The sequence below is a fragment of the Phoxinus phoxinus genome (assembly GCF_949152265.1).
Source record: "Phoxinus phoxinus genome assembly, chromosome: 13".
Classification (NCBI taxonomy): Eukaryota; Metazoa; Chordata; class Actinopteri; order Cypriniformes; family Leuciscidae; genus Phoxinus; species Phoxinus phoxinus.
Window position 1 is genome coordinate 19,992,158 of NC_136888.1, and position 12,806 is coordinate 20,004,963.

Below are 12,806 nucleotides of genomic sequence, written 5' to 3' on the forward strand. Positions count from 1 at the left end.
AAATATATATATATATATATATATATACTATATATATATATATGACCCCAAACTTATAAACAGTACTTTTTCAATAATTTTACCACTAGTGTGATCGGATTTTGGCATATTCTAGGCTGCACAAACATCCAAAAATGAAAACTATAAATTAATTATAAATCAAATAATTTTTCTTGTTTGCAATCAGAGAAAAAGCAGAACAGAACATATTTCTTTAATATTGTTTTGATTTAAAATGTAACTTTCCATCTGACTTTGTTTTTTGTAAAGATTCCTCAAACAAAAGTCATAGAGACAGAGCGACACGCGTCATAATCTGAAAACTACGCCCACAATCCAACCGTCTCCATTGACTTTGCATTGCAAGAAGAAGCTGCCTCCTTGTCATTTCTGACTTATAATAAAAACCAAAACAATGTCTAAAAGCTGACAAGGTGTACAGCAAACAAGCTAAAAAACCAAGAAATAGCTGTCGACATCATAAAACGAGTGTTTAAGGACACAAAAGTGGAGACAGGCTTGAACGAATGGGTAAATTGTGGGATCTGACACTCAGTATGCAGTAAAAATACACTACGTGTGCAGTAAACATTTTTTCACTGGTAAGTCAAATATCCAAATGTCAGTTTTATATATTATATTTCTGTAAGCTAAGCTATCCCTGTCACCGATTACGTTCCCCTCCAGTGGGCGTAGTTCTCAGTGTAATATGACGCTCTGTCTCAAGTGCCTGTATCCACTTTTGTTTAGGTCTTTTTTCTCGTTTTTTTGGGGTCGACAGCTTATAAAAACGTATTTCAGGGTTTTTTTTTTAGCTTGTTTGCTGTACAGTGTCACATAGCAGCTTTTAGACATTTTTTTGTTTTGACAACTATTTCATTCCTCCACTTTCCCAGGTCCTCATAAAGGGAGAGACAGTGGCTACACCACAACATAAGTGGCTACACCACAACATAAGTGGCTACACCACGACATATGTGGCTACACCACAACATATGTGGCTACACCACGCAACATGAAGGTGCCACTGAAGAGTCACAAGGACAGAGTGGCGCCATGGTGCGCGCGCACACACACACACACACACACACACACACAAACAGCCTGAGAGTCTTTGAGAGAGGCCTCTATTCACATTCAGCAGGCAAATAATAGCGACTGACAGGCAAGCAGCTCAAAATGAGGTAAAGCTAATACTATTCATGCGAGAAGACATCTACAGTATGTCTGTGTGTGCGAGCGAGTGTGTAAGAGGTGTCAATCAGGGCCGTAAATGAAGTTGGGTAGCGTGAGTGACGTGGCCGGGGGGCAGGTCTGTCTGTCTGTCAAATGAGAAGAGAAAGGAATGAACAAAGTGTGAAAAACGAGGAGATCCCGACAGGGATGATCTGAAAAGGAAGAATCTACTCCAATTGTTGTTAAAGAGCAGGAGAGCGAGGCCATTTAGAGTTCAAGAGTTGAAAAGTTCAGACAGAAGGGAAAAAAAGAGAGTTTAAGACAGAGAAGATCAGCACAAACATGTACAGGAGTTGCCAGCACTCTCAAACAAGAGTTAGCAGCATTTTAGCAGTGGTGCCATAGAAGAACCCTTTTTGGTTCTCAAAAGAACCTTTCTTAGTGTGAAGAACATTTTAATAATCTAAAGAAACTTTTGAACAATGGAAAGAATCCATGGAAGGTTCTTCATGATGATGGCGTAAATGACTGGTCATGTCCAGCATATGGCACTCGCATTGAACAAATGTTTCTCTCCTCAACCACCACACCAGTGTGCAGCATCCACTTGGATGATGAGACGGCAATAATTATAACAATATTTCACAATATTACTGTTTTAAATCATAAGAGACTTTCAAAAACATTTAAAAAAATCTTATTGACCCCAAACTTGTGCGTGCATTAATGATTCAGCTGTGCATTATGGGGGGGATTTTTCAGTGACTCTTTCTGCTGGTTATGTCTTTTTGAGTCATTTACTTATTGATTCAACTGATTCATTAAAAATCATTCATTTTTAGGAATGAAAGATTTAGTCACTGCATACCAATTTGCATACTCATAAATACAGTCATTGAATAGGCTAGTATTTATAGGCAGTCATTGAATTAGTGAGTATTATCATTGACTCAAAACTTCCTTGTTCCTTCTGGAACAAAACACCACGAATTCATGTGTAACTGGACAAGGTGCAGAAGTAAAATTTACTGTGGTTTAGTTTAGAACTATATTTTTATTGGTGAAGCAAAAAATATAGCAAGTTACTCAATAATAATTTCTTGTTAAATTAACTGCTATAGAAAAGCAATATTACCCGTTTCCATTATTTTAGTAGTAATTTTGACCTACAACAATAAAACAGTAACACATCCATCTACGCTGAAACTAAGAAAAATATTTTGATGGAAAAGTTGATAGATTTTTTTATATCCAGGGCTTGGCAAAAAAAAGAAATACATTTTTTGATTAAACGTTTTTTTTTTTTTTTCGGTCAATTCTCAAAAGCCACAAAACAATTTTTTTTCAAGTACATTCAATTGACGTTATTAATATTACTAGTCTTCTCCACTAGATGTCATCCTCTTATTTACCTTTGGCGAGAGAGCGCGACAGCGGGGATCCCGTCATTCATTCAGTTCTTGGTGAAATGTAGAGAAAGAAGGCATGTGCATCATTATATTGGGTCCGTGCATTAGTCTTAAAGCGACAGCAGCCTAATACTCCTGCTGCTAATCAAACTACAAAAGACAAAGAAATCACTCTCTGCTCTTTACTGAATAACGTTTCTGTAACTTAAATAAGGCTTAACTTTTATTTAATTTGTACAGTGAAGATTGTATGCAGTGTTATTCAGTTTCTGTACTTGTCTACCTGAAAAACATTAAAAGCACTGATTATTTCATTTGTATCTTTGTTTTTTTGTATTTATTAATTTGTGCTATTGCTTGTAGTTTAAAGGTTCTCTAAGCGATCCTGGGTGACGTCACTTCTTGTTGACGTTCGAACTATTGTCAAACAAAACGGAGGCTAGCTAGACCCTCCCTCCTCCTCATCCGCGCACTAACCCCCCAAACCCCACCCCCAAATCCTTCTTGTCGGTTATTGGCTGGAACACTGTTTGTTATGTTTCGTGGTGCGGGTTAGCCCAGTTTGTTTTTGTTGCTGTTTGTGGAGCCTGGGGTGTCTACAGAGGCCGCGGTTTTTTAGAGTGTGTTCAGGAGACAGACAGCTAGCGGATAGTGAGGAGATATTTGCTGTATGTGACAAAAAAAATTTTGGCCTAAAAAATGCGTGACATCGCTTAGAGCACCTTTAATTATTTGCTTTTATTTATTAATGCCCGTTTACTTGTCTTTAATAGTCTTTGAAATTTAGTAAGTAGTTTTAGCTGTGGTATCGAAATTGGAATCGAGAATTGTTACATTTTACTGGTATCTCAAATTGTAGGTGCCATAACCTTATTTATTACAATGCAAGGATAAATGGCTCAATTGTAGCTTTTTGTGGTGGGGCCAGAGAAAATTTGATAATTTACCGGTAATTAAATGAATCGAATCGAATTGAGATCTTGTGAATAAGAATCCAATCGTGACATTAGAATCGATAGCCAGCCCTATGTCCATCACACTCAGATTTCTCAAAATCTGGGCAAAGCTGAGCCAAACCCATGTCAAATTGACTCAACGAGTAGTTATATTATTATCGTGTGTGTGTGTATTTATATGTGTGAATGTGTGTTTACAACAATTTAATACCCACAAACGTATATGACTGCGTGTATGGGAGTTTTAAATTGAATGTCCAGGCTGGCTGTCTTGCTAAGCACTTAGATAAAGACAGCTTTGAATGAGCTTTGGTTTGAATTCTTCTATCCAGACAGGTCGGGCGTAATGCGATTCTTGTTAGCATAGCTGTAAACATGGGTGGTAATAGCCTGAGTCTAAAACACTCACAAGGAGGTCTAAGTACATCTGTAAACGTCATTAGAGCAAAATGATCAGGAGAAAGAGGGCCAAGAAAAGAACAGAAGAGAGAGAAAAGGAGCGATGCCTTTTAAGCAGGTGTTTACCCAGAGACCTGGAGCAGAAAGCCAAACAGTGGGGGCACAAGGTTGGGTCACACTTCTCAGAGCCAAGGAATTTCTTGTCATTTAAGAAATGGCGGGGATCTTTTTTTGTCTGCATACTCTGGGGTTTTTCTCCTGTGACTTTCAAACACTAGGCTAGAGTTTGTTTGTGAAATAAATTCTGGTGACCAAAGGTGAGTAAACATCAGCATCAACAAAAGCCAAAACCGCAAGGAGCCGCTAAACGACGGAGAAGCAGCTCTAGGAGTCTGTCTATCAGTGTCCATTGCGGTTGTTGGTGAGACAGGTGTCAGTGTGTCCGTGTCTTTGTTTTTGTTGTTGGATTTACTTTCTTTAATGTCCCTGCCAGCGTTCATCCCCTGACGTTTTGCGGTTTGGCCCTTTGACAAGGATGCGTGGAAGGAGAAGACCTCGGAACGTCGCGAGCAGCTGAAAGGTCAGGAGAATGTTCCGGACTTCACAGCAGCTCATTACGGAGAGTCTGCAGGATGCGGTCACAAAAAAATGACAACCTGTCAGTCCAGAAAGGCAAAAGTTGACATGGTGGCAGCTACACAGCACATGCCTGCCCTTCCTCTCACTCTCTTTCCCTCACTCTCTTTTTCTTCAGGGTGACATCAAGAGTGATCGACCTCATTTAGACCTTTCAGAGTTATTTCTACATCAGACCACACGGAGGACGGAAAAAAATCACATCCCCCGAGATCTTCTTTATGAAACACTGCGTATGTTTACCGTAACAAAAAAAAATCTATTTACAAATTAAACGTTTAATTCAGTACGTGCCATTTCTTCATAGTTATTTGTGAAATTTACAAGCAATTTCTGAGTGAAAACAGTTATATATATATATTTTTAAATATAATTATATATAAAATATATATAATGTATGCACCTCTCATTTCCACATCCAAAAAATTTGCCAAAAAGGATATGATATAATATAATAACTTAAACTTATTAAATATAATTCCTGGCATCAAAAATAATTGCCATCCGTCAAACAAAAAGATAGTCCCCAATTTCGGCCATTGGTGGAGCCAATGTTGCCGAGTCAGGCTGGTTGAGATTGTGTAAAAAAAGACTGATTACTAGCAATGCACAATTTTTACAGACTAACACTGACAATTGAAGTATAACTTGTAATAAAATGTTATCTTTTTCTCCAGGTGTTTTTGGCCGCCTGGATAAGAGTCTTGCCCTCTCTCTGACCCCTAAAGCCTTCACCACGGACAGAGACAAGACACAAAGTTATTTTCAATTAAAAATAAAGGTCAGATTTTCCTGTGTGACCCTTGACCTTTGAGTTTGAGCATCATCATGTGAGTCTGAGAGTGGGTGAGAAGGAACAGAGAGAGCAGGCGGAAAAGGAGTGCTGGGTTGGACTGGGAATTCTCCGACACCTGGTAGAGCTCCATCTGACAAAAAACCAGACTGATCAACCATGCATACACAAAACACAGCCACCCAAGTGCCCCTCTACAAACACAATGGCTTTGACTCTAATGGGATGCCCATTTGATGTTAAACCCAGCACACACACTCCCTGCCATTCTATCCATGGCTGCTACATGTTGTATTTGACTGATGATAGTCAACACATACACATGTTTCCCCTCTTCCTCTTTATATGGGAAAATCCACAAATGCAGGCAGCTGGCCCCAGGTCAGTGGACACAATGGCAGGGAAGTGCATTGCTGTGTCAAGCCCTGTCTTGTCAGATCCTATATCAGCTTTCCCAAGTAGGGGCCCGCGGGGCCGGGACTAGAGCTCAGAGAGTATTCTGCAGCAGTTAAATAATTAAAATGGTTGTCAGAGATCTCATATTTTAGACATCACCCTCTCCTGATGAACTAAATGAGGGTCCTCGCCAATCAGTTGTGTGACTAAGAGCCAGTGCGAGTGACGTGGACTGAGTCTTACTTGAGAATGTGTCATGCCTCTGCCGCGAGTTACATCACTTTGACGGCCTAAAATGCTCCTATGAGACAAGTGTGCCCAAAGAACAGCATAATTATCAATGTTCTTCAGTTTCATATTGGTGCCACATCACAATTTATTACCAGGAAACAACTGTTAAGAGCAACAACAACAAAATTCTTAATATATTAGTCTTGTTTCTAAGTTAAAAAAATTTTTTTAAATATCTTTAAAACAAGGAATTTTTTTTTCTCTATTTTTTTTTACAGAAATATACACTACGATTTAAAAACAAAATATTTTTGGGGACATTTTTTAAGAAAAAAAACTTGTAAGCATTATGTTTATGTTTTAAGGTCTGGTTTAAAAGTTTCCACAAATGAAAAAAAGACAATTGTGTTGTAGCTTGCCTTAAACCTATCAACTCCCATAAAGCCGGACACTGACTATACCAAGACATTGATACCTACCTGTATATAAACAGAATTTTTTTTTACATTTCAACACTGTAAAATCAGTACTATACTGTGATAACTATATTTTTTAGCACTGAAAGAGGGAGAACAGGACACACACAAACACAGATGACTGAAAGTGTTGAAACTAGCTTTTTTTGTCAGACAAATGGCACTGGACTCACCCCAAACCACACACACAAACACCTGCATCCAGTACATGCGAGCAAGCTTTTTTTGGAGGACCCGACTACCCCGTCATCCAGACAGGAGGCTATGGTTGGCGTGACAATGCTATCCCAACTAACATCTGTACGCTAACTTAGGGCACAACGACTACAGGCCTAATCCCTACACTGACTGAGAGAGACACAAACAAAAAAACAAACCTCAAACTCAGGACCCGGTCCAGGATGCTCCCTGTCTCTCTGTTTCTCCATTTCTCACCATTGTGCAAGAGAGTGTGAAGGCCAGGACTGCCTGTCCAGTTTAAGGGATTTGAATTAATGCAACATGTTTTGATTGCTGGACAGCTACAATCCAACACAAAGGGCGACTTGAACAGCACCAGCCTCTGATCCCCAAGGCAATGATTCACTCCTTTAGATGAGTGCAGTGGATGTGTAAGACTCTAAGAAGAGCACTGTTGAAGCAAGCAACAAAATAACAAAAAAGACCAGAGACCAAACACAATGCAATGTTGAAGTGGGTTATGGTTATGTGTGGCCCATCAGCACACTCCACTGTCACGCAGAGAGAACTACAATCTAGGAGAGTCACAACCATCTACGGCAAAACTGATCTAAAGCCTGCTATTTAACATGAACCAATACACACACACACAAAATAACAATTAATAATATAACAAAATATCATATATGACATTTAAAAATGATTTTGTATTATACTTTATCTCATTTAATTTTATTGTTGTGTAAAAAAATAATATGTACCCTTATGCTAAGGAAAAGGCACATTATACAGTCCGTCAAATTAAGTTGACACCAATATCTCAGCGGATTTCATGGCATGTTTAGCAGACACAGTAGAGGATAGACAGGGTGATTGACAGGTGGAGGGCGGGACAGCTTTATAAGCAGGTGAAGTGTGTGCTTTCACTTTGATCAGATTGTGTGTGTGTGTGTGTGTGTGTGTGTGTGTGTGTGTGTGTGTGTGTGTGTGTGTGTGTGTGTGTGTGTGTGTGTGTGTGTGTGTGTGTGTGTGTTTGTGTGTGTGTGTGTGGGGCTGCCAGGCATGGGAAAGTTTGAGGCTGACAGAGTGTGTAGTTGACAGGCATGGGGAAGTCTCGGGTTGAAAAAGCATTCTTGAGTAAATACTCCTGAGGGCTTTGTTGTTTGAAGCTAAATCAAAGAGCACTTAGAATGATCACGAGCCAGGAGAACCAAGCTGTACATTTGTGAAACAATGTGACAACCTGAAATGCGGCTGTCTTAAAAACCCCTAAAGGAGGAGAAACTAAACACTCGCTCAATTACTTCCAGTCAGGTTTCAAGGGGCTGGAACTAAATGTAGTGCCTTCAAAACTCCAAACAAGTGCAGGTTAAAAATGATCACAATTAAAAAAGAACCATTCTGTGATTTGTGGAATATAAAGGTTCAAACTCAAAGGTGATTCTTGTTTATTATTTTGTTGCATTTATGTTTGTTTATAATAATTACACTACAAAACTAGTGCTACACTGACACCTATTGTTCACAAGGCAGAACTGCAGTTCAAACTTCAGACACTTGAAAAATAATCTAAGATCATGCTAAGAAATAAGTTCAATGATGGACATCACAGTTCTCACGTAACCCCATTGAGAGACAGCACATTATCAAGATGTTTTTTGCTAAAAGATAATGGAAAAGAGATAACAGTTGTCTGGTTAGGGGTTTTGGTGAGTCACCGGCAGACAGTCCCAGATCACCAACAGATACAACTGCCTTTGAATAGAGCAGTTCATTGTAATAGAGGGAATAAAAAAATATTTAGAATCACAAAATAAGGGTATGTGAATCTTAATCCAATCAACATGGATTACAAAACGTCCATGTACACATAATACTTGGCAGTTTTTCATTGCATTTGTACCATGGGTGAATGCTGATGGTTTCAGTTGAAAAGACAAACAAACAAAAACAACACACGTCTATGGAGCAATGATACAACCATACAGTTAAATGACATGTTATGACACTTCTGAAATCAACTGTATGGGGTAAAATGCCACTGAAATTGAAAAAAAGAAGAAGAAAAAAACCTATTAATAATATGTGGTCAAAATTTTTCCAATATTTTTCTTTCATATTTTATGTATACACTAAACATTTGAGATTAATGTTTTTGAAAGAAGTCTTATGCTCACCAAGGCTGCGTTTACTTGGTCAAAAAAAACAGTAAATTTGATACAGAATTTATTCATCTTTGTTACTATTAGTTAAAAAAATACTCACTCACTTAATACTGTTAAAATTAACATAAACTAAGATTAATAAATGTTGTAGAAGTATTGTTCATTCAATGTTAACTAAAGTATAATTTTAACTAATAAAACCTTATTATAAAGTGTTACCCATGATCCTTCAGAAATCATTCTAATATGCTAATTTGCTGCTCAAGAAACTTTTTTTATTATTATCAATGTTAAAAACAGTTGTGATGCTTTTATTTTTGCAGAAACAGTGATACTTTTTGTAGGATTCTTTAATGAATATCAAGATTGAAATTGATCTAGGCTATTTAATGCTGAATAAAAGTATTAATGTCTTTCAGGAAAAGGTCTTACATGGAAGTGTAATTATTTACATATGTCATATTATTCAGTTCATTTCTGACACATGGATAGTATAAATAAATATACTGCCTCAAAATCAAACAAAAATAGTCAAATATATTATATATCTTCCTTCACTGTCCAAAAAGCTATGTTGGTCACATTAAGAAAGTTTAAGAGGTCAAAAACTCTTCATTTTCACACTCTCTCACCCAAACCCTCAATATTTTTCCTCTTTCACCTTTCTTGTAACTCACTCAGGCACTGAAGTGATAACACATCCCTTATAGTTATAGTTTGATGAGGTCAAAGAGTGCAGATGTTCTCGGATACCATGCAGGTATTGTTTTGATTTTATCTCAGACCATGAATATCTTATTCATTTCACCAGGTACAGCGTGAGCATTATACACAATAACAAACATACCTACTGACATGTCACAAGCACCTACTGACATGTCACAAGCAATGCAAAATCTGTGAAAAACAGCACAGTAAAAAAAAGAAAGAGTCAGAAACCAGCTAAAGTCGCTAGAGCGTGAGTTGATAGGTGCACTGAATCAGGGATAGCATCTGAAACATGACAGCTGAGATATGACTTTATAATCCACAAAGAGAAGCCTGAAATCAGTCAACTTATTATTTATTTAAACTAAGAGTACTGAAAAACTTTCAGCTCAGTAAGTCTAATGGTTGAAAATTGAATAAAAAGAGCATCTCACAAATGCTTGATAATAATTAGTGCTTCATGCAAATAAAAATCAGCCCCTACCATTTTCGGGTGCAGTCAATCTGTTAATGGTTTCATTTGAATGAAATTTAATTTTCAATAGTTTGACAAGGAGAGACTTGACTAACATCTAGCACAGATTACGGTCTTAAAAAAGGGCTTGTTGAAGCAGGTCTGGATTATTCTAGAATTTCAGTTTTCACAGGGTGCAATCTGATACTGCGCACCTAAAATATTTTTAAAACTGCATTTGCTAGTGTGACAATCCTGTCATGGTTAAGAGCAAAGGTTATGTGATTTAAAGGTTAACAGGCCTATGTTTTCCAAAGTGATCTGATACACAGATAGCTGGAACTTACAATAGTTTGCAAAAAAAAAAAAACTCATAATACTCAGCATAAAAATTACTTTTAAAAGACGCAAGACGCGAGCACAAAATAAACGTTCGCCAAGCGCATGTTTACATAGAAAAACAATGAAAAAGTATTGGAATGGAAAAACGCATTCTATGTGAAAGGCCCAGAACCCTGAGAATGTTACACATTTTCAAATAATTCATACTATTTAATTATATACGGTAAATGAATAGTCTAAAATCAATTAATAAATGTTTAATTATTAATAAATATTAACTAATCGTTACATTTTATTCTGCATCAGTACAATATCTCTATAAGCATAATTCAAATTTGTATAAGTTAAATTAAAACTTTCTTACTGTAGTATCCGACTAAAATAATCTTTATAACAAAATATGCATTATATATATATATATATATATATATATATATTGTAAAGGCGTGACATTTGACCTTTTACAGAAAACTGAAGGTGTTATAAACACCACAAAACACAGCATGAATGAAACAGCCTGAGGGAGAGAGAGAGAAAGAGAAACAAAAGAAAGACAAGAAGGTATAGGCAGGCTTAGATGTTTTAAAAAAATGTCTTCTATAAAATATTCTCAATAATACTCTATTCCAAATGCAATTAAATGCATAAAACTATATCCAGTGCTCCGGCATCAACTGTTCAAAAGGATGAAAAAGCACTGTGTTGTGGAGAAGAGTGTTTGGTGTTGTTCTGTGCGTGCACATCACATGAAGCAGCAACATTATCCTCAGCTCCTTTGTCAGGCAGTTTGTAATGAGCCTGTAATGAGTTCATGTAAAATGCAGCAGGGAGATCATCTATCTCACCCAGAGCAAGGGTCCTCACAGCACTGAACTGATACAGAGGCCCTTTATCAACCTCTCGATATGAGGGAGCAAAGGCCATCTATCATAAAGATATACAGGGTGTGTGATGACATGGCTGCTCTCTTCTGTATTTTAGATAGAATAAAGATCATGATAAAGATAAAGATAACAGATCATGTTGTATAAATTCGTTTTGTTAGTACAATAGAAGAAACTTTCTGACAATTACTAGCCTCCTCCTTACTAACTGAAAATATTGTTTCATAATGGGGAAATAGCCTATGGTTTAGTAACTAACTCCTGCATCCCAAAACAGGTTTGGGGTGTATAAAGTTTGTAAGGGATACAAGATAGGCTATAGCCTAGTTTTGATCGTTTCTGACGTTCCTTAGCCTATCAGATCATTACTGGTACGTTATATGCTATATCTGTTACCTGCTAGACTACGAGTAATAACAGTCTATATTCCAATTTATAAATTAGATACCACATGTCCACTAATAATATTTTCCACACTCTCAACAAAACCACAAGCCAGCAAAGAAATCAGTGCCGAGACTGCCGACAGAAGTGAACCTTGACCGTTCAGCTGAACCGGTCCGGGTCCGAAGTGGTGGTAGTCCGCCGAATACCGACATATCTGACTGATGCAAATTTAACATTTTCGGGTGAGACGAGAAAAAACTACACACCCATTGTTTTGCACTGTACAACAGCTTCTACTAAATTAATTTACCATAACGTTACACATGTGATTCACCACTTCAAATACTCCAGTGCACAGGCTGCTCTGACTCATTCATAGACTTACCGATTAGTTCACAAGTAATCTGTTGATCTCCACTTGATTGAATTGATGGCAAAGGTGACGTGTGTGCTTGTTGCCAGACGACTGCAAATGAACCTTCAGGAGAAACGCTTGTAAAAAGTAAACTGTTGCGGTTAAAGGCGATCTTCCTCACTTGTGAAACTTTTAAACATTTTCACACGATATTTTAGACTAGAGTATGTAAGCTGTTGCCAACCATTGACATGTTCATGATTTCAACAGTGTCTAAGCAACGGACGCAACTGTAAACTCTCCATCACTGTTTACTTTTCTCCCGCGTTGTTTTCCCAAACACTACGGTAAACTTTAATATCTTCCGGGTTGTTCCAGCAGTCAGGATCAGGATGAATTGATATTTTGTAGTACCATTTACATGAGTTTACAAACCCGACAGATTCTTTAAATAATTAGTAGGAATGTTTTGGTTATTGTTTCATTAACTTACTGCTTTATTGTCCAATTAAGCATACACTTACACATATATTTAAATATTAAACCATAAGCACCTCTATTTCGCATAAACGGCTTTATTATATGTTATTTTATGAGCAAATAATGTTTTTCACATACAATAATATTACCACAGCGAATTGTTCTTGAGAGTCGGATCCTTTTTAATGTTTCAGTCGATTTGTTCATGAATCGAACTAAATCGGTCCGAGCAGCTCTTTGAACTTTGACAATTTTTTAAATAATCAAATAGCAGAAATGCTATAGGCTATATACAACACAGGCCTACTGAAAATATGTATAATGGATAGTATTTTATTTAAAGTGCACGTACTAATTGAATACGTATCCTACATCACTG

At 37.2% G+C, this 12,806-nt stretch overlaps 1 protein-coding gene across 12 annotated transcripts in view; it reads right to left on the reverse strand.

Annotated features, from left to right (window-relative positions):
• Positions 1-12,806, reverse strand: part of wdpcp (WD repeat containing planar cell polarity effector) — a 101,028-nt gene that overhangs the window by 53,923 nt on the left and 34,299 nt on the right. For 2 of the 12 annotated variants that reach the window (XM_079633836.1, XM_079633833.1), the window contains exon 1: positions 11,978-12,326. The exons of 8 other annotated variants lie outside the window; for them this stretch is intronic. The gene's annotated coding sequence lies outside the window, so the exon portion shown is untranslated. Of the gene's footprint in view, positions 1-6,849; positions 6,868-11,977; positions 12,327-12,806 lie in introns of those variants that run through there. 2 more of the 12 variants (XR_013800106.1, XM_079633829.1) reach the window with 2 other exon arrangements.